Source organism: Manduca sexta, chromosome 22, assembly GCF_014839805.1.
Source record: "Manduca sexta isolate Smith_Timp_Sample1 chromosome 22, JHU_Msex_v1.0, whole genome shotgun sequence".
In the NCBI taxonomy this organism is placed as follows: domain Eukaryota; kingdom Metazoa; phylum Arthropoda; class Insecta; order Lepidoptera; family Sphingidae; genus Manduca; species Manduca sexta.
Window position 1 is genome coordinate 3,738,694 of NC_051136.1, and position 12,657 is coordinate 3,751,350.

A 12,657-nucleotide genomic window follows, 5' to 3' on the forward strand; every position below is an offset into this window, starting at 1 on the left:
CTTTAAATGCCTACGTAGCTCCATGACACATATTTAAACTGCCATCTATATCTTAAAAACGATGTTATTGTAAACAGAAGATATATTTTATAGAGGAAATCCAATTCAGTCATCCAGTTAATCCTTTACAAATTAATTGAATTTAGTTTCAAATTGTTTGACATTTATGTTTATATCACTGCTATTGTTTGGTTAGAGAATTATAGCATTATTTGAAATATTACAAAAGATCTTTAGTTGGTTATTTCGCTCGTCTTATTACTCTGAAAACGACGCCCGTGACTTCCATCTTACATTTTATCTTATTTTAATCTTGCTTATATCATAAATTCGAAAGAATGTGAAAATTGGATGTTTGTTAGAAGTGAACTCAGAAACAGCTGAAGGGATTCGGATGATTTTTGGCACACACATAGATAATGTCCTGGAGTATCCCGCAGTGGAGAAGCGTCCATACAACCGGATTAATATCGGCTTCCCTTTTACGTTTATTAACGTTTATGTTAGTTTTGTTTTCTGTTAAATTAGCCACGATATGTATAAGGCATTTCTTTTTGGCTCGGGTTACCTTTTGAACATTTTCATCCTTCTCTACTGGTATCTCAGTAACTTATTTGTGGGAAATATTTATTTCTCAATTCTTAAATGGCGATGGTGATTAAGAGACTAGCGGGAAAGGTTATTAACGTAGTCGAGCTACGAGCAATACCAAGTTTATATATAGTTATTATATATTCCCAATATAGTCTACATGAGGAATTGTCAAGGTCACATTGTTCAGCAAGATTTGAAAGTATTAACACCATTAAGTCGCTTACTCATAAAGTATAGATGTAAGCTCCATTATATACCAAAATAGATTACAAGGTACTAAGGTAGCTCCATTTCATACATAATAACCCTTTCTACCCCAATATTCCTAAAGTTACTTAGCAAAACTTGTCCATTAGTTCCTTGTTCCATCAACGAGCTGCTTTAATTAATAAATAAAGCCGAGATGAAAAAAAAGGTTAAGCCGACAACCGGCCAGCGTCGTCGCTTAATTAAAGTGAAACTATTAAAATTCTTTTCGTTGGTTTTATTAAAATGTTTAGTGGTTAGGCCAGCTTCCGAAACTATGTAGCGTTTCATGAATATTTTTGAGAAATTAATAGTGAAATGCTTACGTGTAAACTGTATTTTTAGGTATATTTTTAATATCATGGAACATTATTTTAAACGATGTACAGGTAATAAAATATAAAGAAATGCGAATCATAAGGAGTATACTACGAGTGGAACCAAATAAACATTTACTGAGTGGTACTGCAATTTCGACCATAATGCTAGGCCAATAATACCTACATACATAGGCCTCAATGTCTTTCCCAGACTTGTGCCGCTCGTCGGTAAAATGATTCTAATCATTTTTTATTTTTTAATTTATATTGTCACCGCAATATGAGCCTACTGCACCTGAGTGTAAGGATCAGGGTCCAGGTAGAGTCTCGACTGACGAGAGATGTTTATTCCTCACTAGTCGATATAATAATGCCGTTATATGAAACTGTTATTATAGTTTCTAATCCTCAATTATTTAATTCGAACATCTGCTACTGTTAATTTTCTTACTCTTTTAAGTAACTAATGTTATTTTTACTTTTTTTTTATTTCACTATTAATTTTTCATAATTGGAATATATGTTCCAACCGTTAATGGATCCAAATAAATTAAGTTTGTTATGAGATGTGTAACCTTGGCTGACCTCATTTAAATAAATTAAAAAGAAAACTAGGTATACAAAACCATATCTTAGAAAGCAACACATATTGTCCATTACCGCGGGTTATATACATTTTAAATATCCTACAACTAACACAGATTGTAAAAGAAATAAATCATCTATTAGTAAATAAAGATCTCGTTAAATTTTAATCAAACCTTTCACCTCCTAGATTGCCTAGCCTGGACCCTGCCTAGACCATTTCAGTGCAGTACTGTCTAACAAATAGAATAGAGGCCGATACCAAACCTTTCAGTTGCATGCATTTTTACCAGTGGCTCAATCTAGCGCGTCGAATTTTGTACACAAACCACTGTACTTCAACAATTGTTATGAATTCCTCAATTGTTATTGAAGAGTTGTTATGCAAGTTGTTAAAACAATAGTTTATACGTTGTCGGGTAGGTTTCTTTATTGTTCTGATTTATTTAAAGCGAAATATTGGTAAATATATTTTCCAATATGCGGTAGACTATACGGCTTTTGATCGTAGATATATACTAGCACCTTTTATGCCCGCGGTGGAAGGCGGAGACATACATGTTATATACGTAATTTTTTTTATTAATAAAATAAAATTAATTAATGTAATTCTTTCGTCTGCACTGATTAAATAAAAGTGAATAATAAAAATATATGTAATCGGGATCGAGTAGCAATAACATGATGCTAAATTACATAATTTAATTTACATTAAATTCGGCGCTGTAACAAAAGTCATTACTACTATAATCTCTATGGACACATGACCGCCTTAGTGGCGTAGTAGTGATAATTGTACGCGGTACAAATATGACTAGCGCACTGAAGTCCTGGGTTCGAATCTCGGGTCGGGCCAAAGTATTTGTGACTTTGTTTTTCCATATTAAAAAATTACGCAGTCACGGCTCGGAGTCAGGAAGTTGGCAATGTGATACCAAATGCCTCGGAAAGCACGTGAAGCCGTTTGTCTTGCGCCTGATCTCTCTCCGGTTATATAGGATTGCCATCTCACCGGACCATGAGAGTGCACCCGAAATTTGGTTAGGAAGGAATCAGTATATGTCTATTTAAATTTATAAATAATCTGATAGTAAATTAGCCTTTCTGAGCATCATGAAACGACTGCAACTAAATATAATTAGCTAGTAAATATATAATAAGGATTTTAAGGGTGGGTGAAGTCTGCCAATCCGCACTCACCCAGCGTGGCGGACTAAGGCCTAATACCTCTCAGTAGTAGAGAAGGCCCGTGCCCAGCAGTGGGACAGTAGTACCACAGGGCCGATAATATTATTTTATGCTAATAAATTATGTTTGCTGTACCGTTTCCTAGACAGTCAATAAAAATATTCTCTAGGTAAAAGTTTTCATTTAATTACGGTTCTATTAACATTTCGTAAAGCAGTCAAAGGTCTTCCCTTATTTTTTATCAATAGAAGGGCTTTGGCCATACAACCTGTTATGTTCTTTGCTTAATTAAACTTAGTACAAGCCTTTTCAGGTTTCATTTGATAGATTATGTTTTACATATATTTCTAAAACATGGAAAATCTGTATTTGAAAATTTTGTTTCATATTTACGAAGATTTTTAAGCGGCGATAGCCTAGTTGGGTATGGAACGGACTGTCAGAACAAATGTTGAGGCTCGTGCCCAGCAGTGGGACAGTATACAGGGTCATTTTGACATCGCGTTACTAAATGAAACCACATACTTATCTACTTGGAAATAACACTTTCCAATAAGTTACTTGAGCCGTAGATGTCAAATAAAAAAGTGTAAGTTTCGAACAAAATAAATATTAATAAAAAGTAATTTTAATTTTTCGCGCCCTAAGGCCACTACTATTGCTGTAAAAGAATTCGTTGCAGCGGTAACATCATACTTTCAGTCAAAAAAACACCCATGCACACGCCATATTCGCATTATATTACAAAATAATCAAAAAATCAGCGAATAAAACTAGGACTTTTGGGGAAAATATTAGTTATTAATGGGTGATTTTTGGCACAATGTCAGCAAAGGTGAAGACGGGTATGTGGTTTCATTTGGTAACGCAATGTGAAATGACCCTGTATAATACAGAGCTAATATTATTAATATTATTTATTTATATTTACAATAATGCGCGCGTTTTCTATAATATAAATTATAATTATTGTTATCAGGTCGAACAAAATTCTAAATAACTTCGGTAAATGACAATTTCACCTGTATTTACCTCTTTTAAACTCAAGTTCACCTTTCACGCAACATAATAAATAGATAATTTCTAAGTCGAAATAAACTTCGCAACTTTTAACTTCTGTTCGTCGCTGTTCTCGAATTCACAAAGGTGCTGTATCAAAAAAGACGCATGGTCCAGAGAGATTTTAACTCTACATAGAACAGAATATGGTGTAGTTTCGAACACTGTTCTTTCTTATTGAGTGTGAGTAACAGAAGCGCAACTGAGGATCCGCGGAAAGTTAAAAAAGCCCCGCCCGCCTGTGTTCCGACGGCTCCCGCGAACTGCTCAATTTCTGCAGTGCAAACACTAAGTAAGGCGAACTAAATGGTATTCTAGACGTATTCTTTGTGACGAACACACGCTGAGGACTTAAGTAATCGCTGCACGTTTCGTACCATAGTGCAATTCAAAGCCTCTTTTGAGCCACATGTGAAAGTTGGTATACTTTGAGTCTGGTTCATCAAAGGCTTCGTTGAAATAAGTTTGATGTGACTTAGAAGTGTTAATTAGTAATATTTTGGCTGTTTACAAACATAAAATCCGATTTGATGCTCCAATCGTTTTGTGGAAGTGACTAGTTTACTTCCCAATAATGCACTAAAAATATCATTTTATCACAACAAAAACGATACGATGTCATAACGAGATACCAAGTCCTAAAAATATGTCATTTTCAACAATATAAATACTGAAACAAAAAAACCTCATGACATCAAATATCACCCAAACGCTAGCACAAAATAAAACGAGCAAAATATCAATATCAACACAAAAATATTGTAACGATGATTCACATTTCCTTTCAGCATAACATCAAAGTTTGAAAGTGACTATAAGTAATTAATTATCTTGTGCGCGTAAGTTGTTAATGCTCAATATAGTTCATCAACTAATTACATTCTCCGTGCAGAAATGTGTAATTAACTGAAAGTAAATCATTAATATTGATACAAAGTGACAGGGTATGGGACCTTTTATATGGGCCTTGAGAGATATCGATTTAACATATACACACCTACCTATTAGGAGGTAAGTAACTCCCGCTCATTGCTCAGTGTAGCAGAATCTGAAAGTGCGTCAAGCAATAGGAGTAGGGCTATCTCGTCATTGGAAGCAAATCCATTTGGTGACACGGTAAACCTCACTTTCATACTGGGTCTTCCAACCTTAAAAAATTATCCTGACTTGGAGATCAATCTTGAGACCAGGCCCTTCAATAAAATTAATTAAATATCTGCAATGCATCACCAATACCCTTAGCATTATTTGGTTGATAATCACTTTCGCTGCCACAACCTTACGTATCACAATATAATGAAATAGAGTAATAAATTGATTTTACGATTTTTATACTGTAGACACTCAGTAGTACACAAAAACTTGCCCATGTTGTGCATTTATTGAGGCAACACAATAAAAAGGTACGTGATCTCCTTTTTCCTGTAGCCAACAGGATCCCGTACAAATGTCGTTAGAATCTGTCCACAGAAATCAACTACGTTGTCGAATATTTTATAAACTGCAAGAGGTGAGAGAAACTATTCGGTTTGTGAATTATAAGATAAGATTAAAGTTAATATTGTATTTCATAGCTTTTATTTTTAGCAAAATTTTGTCGTGCTACGAGATTAAAACGTGCGATAAAAACACAGTGTTTGCATATTTTACTTTCACTTTCTGTTTTTCCATTTTTATTTTGTTTCTGGTTATAGGTTTCTCATATGTGAGTCCGTCTGGATAGGTACCACCATAATGGCGAGCGTAGTGAAATACCACACAATACTTAGTAGTTCAAGGTGTTGGATTATGTTTTTACTGTTTATGGGTTGTCGTATCGCTTACCATTAGGCGAATGGCAAGTTCGTCATTCAAAGTTATAAAAAACTTAGCATAATATTATGATCACCTAAAATCTCTAAGATATATATTTTAAGGGCAGTCTCAATTTACTTCATTATTATAAAAGTTCGAAAACAACGTGGAGAATTAACACAAATTTTAATTTACTAAAAGATGTCTCAAATTATAATTTGTTATTTTTACATCATCCTCACAGGATTGTTGATTTTGGGGCCTTTGAAACACTTGACTTTCGGAGTCTTGGCTTGGTCAGAGGCGCCTAAAATAATACATCGCCCACTCTACTTCACGCTTGACTAAACCGGGAGGGATAAAGTTTTTTGATGTCGTACTGCTTGTGTTTGTAGCATTTATGATGTGTATTTAATTTTGAAACGGAAAAAGGCCAAAAATATGTTATTTTCTTGAATTAACACTCAACCTACGTTATGTTGTTACAATTCGGAGAAAAATACTTATATATACTTGGCAAATTACGTTGCAAACGTGATTAATATTTATATTATTACTAAGTAAAAACAAATTATTACATACATTAGGTAGTACAATTAGTTTCCGTCCCATTTTTGTTTATACAGCTCACTTAAGTATAAGCAGATTTTTTTTGTAGAGTCGTTTCCGTAGTTTAATTTCAATTAGGGCATAGGTTTAAGGCGATACCTCAAGGTCCATTTTCATACATTTTGTTTCGGCTTTAATCTGGGTAACTAAACAAGTATTGGCAAGTAAAGAATTTAAATTCACGTCTAGTTAGTGATTAGTTCTCGCAGTTGAAAGAAAAACGTAAAAATAATTAATAATCATGGATATTTCGGCCTTTAAAATTTAATATGACGAAATTTTAAAGGCAGAAATATCCATGATTATTAATTATTTTTACATTTTTCTTTCAACTGCGAGAACTAATCACTAACTAGACGTGAATTTAAATTCTTTACTTGCCAATACTTGTTTAGTTACCCAGATTAAAGCCAAAACAAAATGTATGAAAATGGACCTTGAGGTATCGCCTTAAGCAAGACAATCTAATCTTAATGTAATTTAGTGCTTAAGTATTGTTTATAATGATTGTGTTCTATGCTATGCCTTTTGGTAAATAAAAATGAGAAAAAAATCATTTACATATGTATTCATTATTTTAGTTATTAATTATGTAGGAATTTGCAAATAACTATTTTACGAATGCTGAAATTTCCATCTATGTAGACTTTTTGTTGTTTTTCAAGACTTAGTAAGTCTAGTGTTATTTAAACTCTATGAAATACAATTTATATTTTTTTAATATTTTTTTGTGCTATTTATAAAAGGCGTATTGTGCGAAGCGTTGCATGCCACAAACTGCTACGTAAAGCTACGCGTCTACGAACAGTGTAGCATATTAAAGGGCATCAGTTCTACGATTAGTAGCTTTTGTCATAAACTAAACATTTTTGCAGCCGTTACAGGTCGAATTATGTTCATGAGTGGAATTATTTATAAAATATAAAAATTCAAAACATAAAACATATATGAGTACTAAGTAATGCAATAAAGACTTGAATGACAGTTGTATGAACTATAACAATATACCTTTACACGTTCATTAGTATTTTGATTAATTCTCACTACATCTAAAACTTTAAATCAAAAGTACAAGTCAGCCGTGACCTTGAACTGTTTCCAGGAAAAAGGGGAAAATATCCCGCTACTACGTGAGGGTTGCCGAGGGGGCGGAAACGGAAACTAGATGTGGAAGGAATTAACCCTTCCTGTACAACGCCGTGATAAATAGATGACTATGCTTGTGTCGGGTTTCGTATAGATAAGGGTGATGTAGTTAATATGGCTTACAATATGGACGCAGGATTTGTGTATGATATTTTGCGGTAGATGAAGTATGAAATATTATTTATTATTAAATTTACTTTTGGTTATATTAGGGTGCGTTGTTAGTGAAAGACGGGGTAGTCTCGTGTCAAGATTACTGCTAAATTAACAGAAGGTACACCTAGAAGATCAGAAACCGTCATAAATCGTGGTCCAAGTGTTCAAGGCTTTTTCACTTATTAATTCTGCTTATTATAGTAAGGGTGAAGTTATCAGATCTTATAGACTGTAAACGAATTTGGCTTGTTTTGTTTTTTAATAATATTGATTTGAATGACGAGACGAGCCTGCCGTTTGCCTGATGGTAAGCGATACGACGCAAATTAACAGTAGACACATCATCCAACACCTTGATTGCAAAGTATTGTTTGGTATTCCACTGCGCTCGCCATCCTGATACCTGAGATGTGAAGACTTATTATATCTAGTAGTTACACTGGCTACAATGTTCTTCCAACCAGAATACAACAGTGACTATACACTGCTGCTATAATAAACATTAGAAATAAACATTATGGTGGTACCATCCCAGAAGGACTCCCACGTATGAGAAACCTATCACCATTTAGGAAAAAAAGAAAGAAACAAAAATATTTTATTTGTCATGGACAAAACACACATTTATTTATTTATTGCACTTAATATACAAATGTATACAGGCGGACTTAATGCCATAGGCATTCTCTACCAGTCAACCTTAGGGTGGTGCAGAGATAATCAAGGTAGGTGCATCACGGTAATATGACATTGAGAAAGAAGGTATATATAAAATACCTATAATAACTATAAATACAATATAAGTAACATTGTAACTATCAAAATACATAAAATACATATTATAATTACATAAACATATACGTATAAATATACATATATACATAAGAATATAATGTAATATTATAAGTTAAGGTGGTGACTATTCCGCTTCATTCAGCAGTAACTGTCGAACTCTTTTTTTGAAGGCAAACCGAGTGGTTGACGATCTGATTTCGGTTGGGAGTGAATTCCATAGAAGAATAGATTGGACAGCGAAAGAACAGTGAGTAAAGTCAGAGCTATGACGTGGGCATTTAAGGAGAAGATTGTTAGCTGAGCGAAGGTTCCTATCGTGACTATTACAGAGGTATTGGAAATTTGAACATAAGTAAGTAGGAGGAGTAGGGGAGTTAAGAAAAGAGAATAAAGTAGTTCGAAATTCAGTTCATCGAATGCAGTTATTTAGAAGTCGGTCTAGTTTGTTGAGTATGTAACGGCCATATTGCTTTGTAAGCGTAATGTATACGGAGTGTAGTCGGTCGGGAGAGAGTGTAACGTGGAGTCAGGTACTGTGTACACGCGTATAAATAATTATGTAAAATGTGTTTCCTGTAATAAACTTTTATTCACATATAATTATATTATTGTGGGACACTCACATACTCCCTATAAAAGGTTACCCCCCTCACAGTGGTGACCCCGACGTGATTTGAACACGCAACCTTCTGATGATGATGGAATACCGCCAATTTCCATTGGCAGAACGTTTCACACACATACATGTTGACATAGTAGGGCCATTGCCGATTTCTTTGCACGATTACAGGTTTTTAGTTACAATCGTAGACCGAGCTACAGGATGGCCGGAGGCTTTTCCCGTAAAAGATATTAGCGCGGAAACCGTATCGAAAGCTATTTATGAAGGTTGGATTTCACGTTTTGGCTGTCCTTTTCAACTTACTAGCGACCAGGGCAGACAATTTGAAAGTTCGCTTTTCAAGGAACTCATGAAATATTTAGGTATATGCAAAAAACGTACCATACCTTACCATCCTCAAAGCAATGGTATGATAGAGAGGTGGCATAGATCGCTTAAAGCAGCTTTGATGGCCAGATTAGACTCGAAGACTTGGGTTGAAGAATTACCTACAGTGTTATTAGGACTCCGAGCAGCACCGCGCACCGATACTAGTGTAAGTGCTGCCGAGTTGACTTATGGACAAACCCTAAGGCTACCTGGCGATTTCTATGACAACAACACAGAGATATCTAATTATTGCGAATATGTAAACAACTTACGTTCGTTAATCCGTAATTTAAAACCGAAACCGAATACACATAAGGCTTGTCACACAGTTTTTGTGTACCCAGAATTAAGCAATTGTAGTCATGTATACATTCGTAATGATGGTGTTAAAAAATCATTACAACCACCTTACGATGGACCATTTAGAGTGCTAGAGAGAAACGATAAAGTTTTCGTAGTTCAACTTCCGAATCGCGTAATTAACGTATCAATAGATAGGTTAAAACCAGCTTTTGAGGTTGAAGTTAAAAAAAAAAATTGCCTAGATACTAATAATAAAAATTATGTGAACAAAGAGAAGGATAATATTACTAGTAGTAGCGATAGTCAACAGCATAACGCGACTAGAGTAGCGAAGAGCGATAAAAAAACGCTCAGCTACACTACGCGTAGCGGCCGAATAAGTAAAAAGCCCGTACGTTTCAATTTGTGAGCTTGGGTAAGTATAAAGTTTCCACATCGGCAAGTCGTACATATATTTTGTATTATAATTACGATTAAACACCCGTGCAATTATATTACGCATTGAACAATTATATAAATATGGGTAAAGCTGTATCAAAGGAAGAAATTGTTATCGCCCAAAACGGGGCAACTGCTAACTTACAAGACACAACTTGGAACAATTATTTCAGTTGGTCTATCGTCGGATTTTTAGTTTTGAGCATAATCATGTATTTCGTGATCAAACGCTGTATGTCGAAGGCTAGGACCTGGTTGAATGATCATGTACGAAGTATACAAGTACAAGTATTGGAATCGGTAGAGGCAACAAGAGCTAGTTTTCGAAAAGGGAGAGACCCCAATTCAAGCAAGGTTTCTACTAAACTTGATATTGTGTAAAAGTGTCAGTGTTTTCTCTCACAGTGGTGATACTGAGATGATTCGTTAGCAATCGTACAAGTAAAATTTTAAGTTTATGAATGGGTTATACAACCCTTATATTTTTTTTTATATACAACCAATATTTTGATTTTTTGATTTATGTTTTGCAACTATATTAACATTTATTGCTGTATTCAGTATGCTATTGTTATTGTAGGTATAATATTGTACTATTGTATTATGTTTAACTATCGGTATTAAAATTTGTCCTATTTTTACCCCCAAAATATTTTTAAAAGGGGGGGAGTGGTGTAACGGCCATATTGCTTTGTAAGCGTAATGTATACGGAGTGTAGTCGGTCGGGAGAGAGTGTAACGTGGAGTCAGGTACTGTGTACACGCGTATAAATAATTATGTAAAATGTGTTTCCTGTAATAAACTTTTATTCACATATAATTATATTATTGTGGGACACTCACATACTCCCTATAAAAGGTTACCCCCCTCACAAGTAAGTCTGCATTCAGATCAAAATAGCACACATCACCATAATCGATTATAGGAAGGATTAAGGTTTGCACCAGCAGGGTCTTGGTCTTGGGCGGGAGAAAGTTCTTCAGACGGTAAAGAGCACGAAGGGTACCGGTGACTCTCTGACAGACTGACGTTACCTGGGGCCTCCAGCTCAGGGTAGAATCGATATGCAGACCGAGATCTCGAACACTAGAGCTCCAAGGAATGATTGTACCGTTGAATCTAACGGGTGGAATGATCGTATTATCCACCTTGCTGATCATCCTGGAACTACCTACAATAATGGCCTGACATTTCACAGGGTTCACGGATAAACCGAAATTGTCGGACCAGGTTTTAATCTTAACTAAGTCCCTGTTCACCCTGTCACCAGCCGCGGATACGCTATCGACTCCATCCTGAGAATATATTTGCAAGTCATCGGCATACAGGTGGTACGCACACTGTAGTTCTTGAGTTAAGAGATTGATAAATATTGAAAACAACAATGGGGAGAGTATGCCGCCTTGAGGGACTCCAGAGTTTATATGGCACCAACTGGACGAGGAATCGCCAAGTCGCACCAACTGCTGGCGTTCCTGAAGATAAGACGAGAACCAATCCAGAGCCGAAGGAGAGATCAAGAGGTGGGAGAGGATGGCTAGAAGGATGTCGTGGCTGACGGTACCAAAGGCGTTCGAGAAGTCAACCAAGGCCAATACAGTGACCTTGGTGTCCTCCATGCCCGCCCTAATATCGCCAGTCACTTTAAGTAGCGCAGTTGTAGTGCTGTGACCATGTCTGAAACCGGATTGCAGTGGGCACAACAGGTTGTTCAGGGGCACAAACTCAGACAATTGTTTATGTGCACAAGCCTCAAGCACTTTGGAGAGGAAAGGAAGAATGGATATAGGACGGAAATCTTTCGCATGGGAAGGGTTAGGAATTTTCGGAAGAGGAATCACAATGGCTTTCCGCCACAGAGATGGGAATATGCCAGAGGAAAGGGAGCCATTAATAATGTCCGAAATGGCTGGGAGTAGGTGATCCAGGATAGTGATTATCATACGACGACTGCTGAACACACACTGAAGTATAAAATAAAAATACATAAATAAGGACAGTTTGGAATACTTTAGAATTAATTTAGTCACATTTGTAGCGGGCAAGGCTTACTACGCAAGCAAAGCTGCGGGCAACACCTAGTATAATATAATTTACGGGGTCCCAAGTTAAGAAAAACAGTAATATACATGTAAACCTAAATGCGAAGTTAATTCTTATTCTCCTTTTGTATAATGAGGGGTCTTTTCAACCAATGACCTTTTCTCATTTATGGAATTTGAACGTAATAATTGTCTTCAAATTGTTTTTTGTTCATTTTAGTCTCTTAGTACGAAACGGTTCGTTATTGAATCGTCGTTTTCATAATTAATGTTATAAAATTGTCATTTTCTTATGAGAAATTAATGTGTATGATTTAGAATTTACTTGAAATGTTGTTTATATCAATTCCGCTTATGTTAATAATGTATATTCCAGTAGGTCGGCATAGA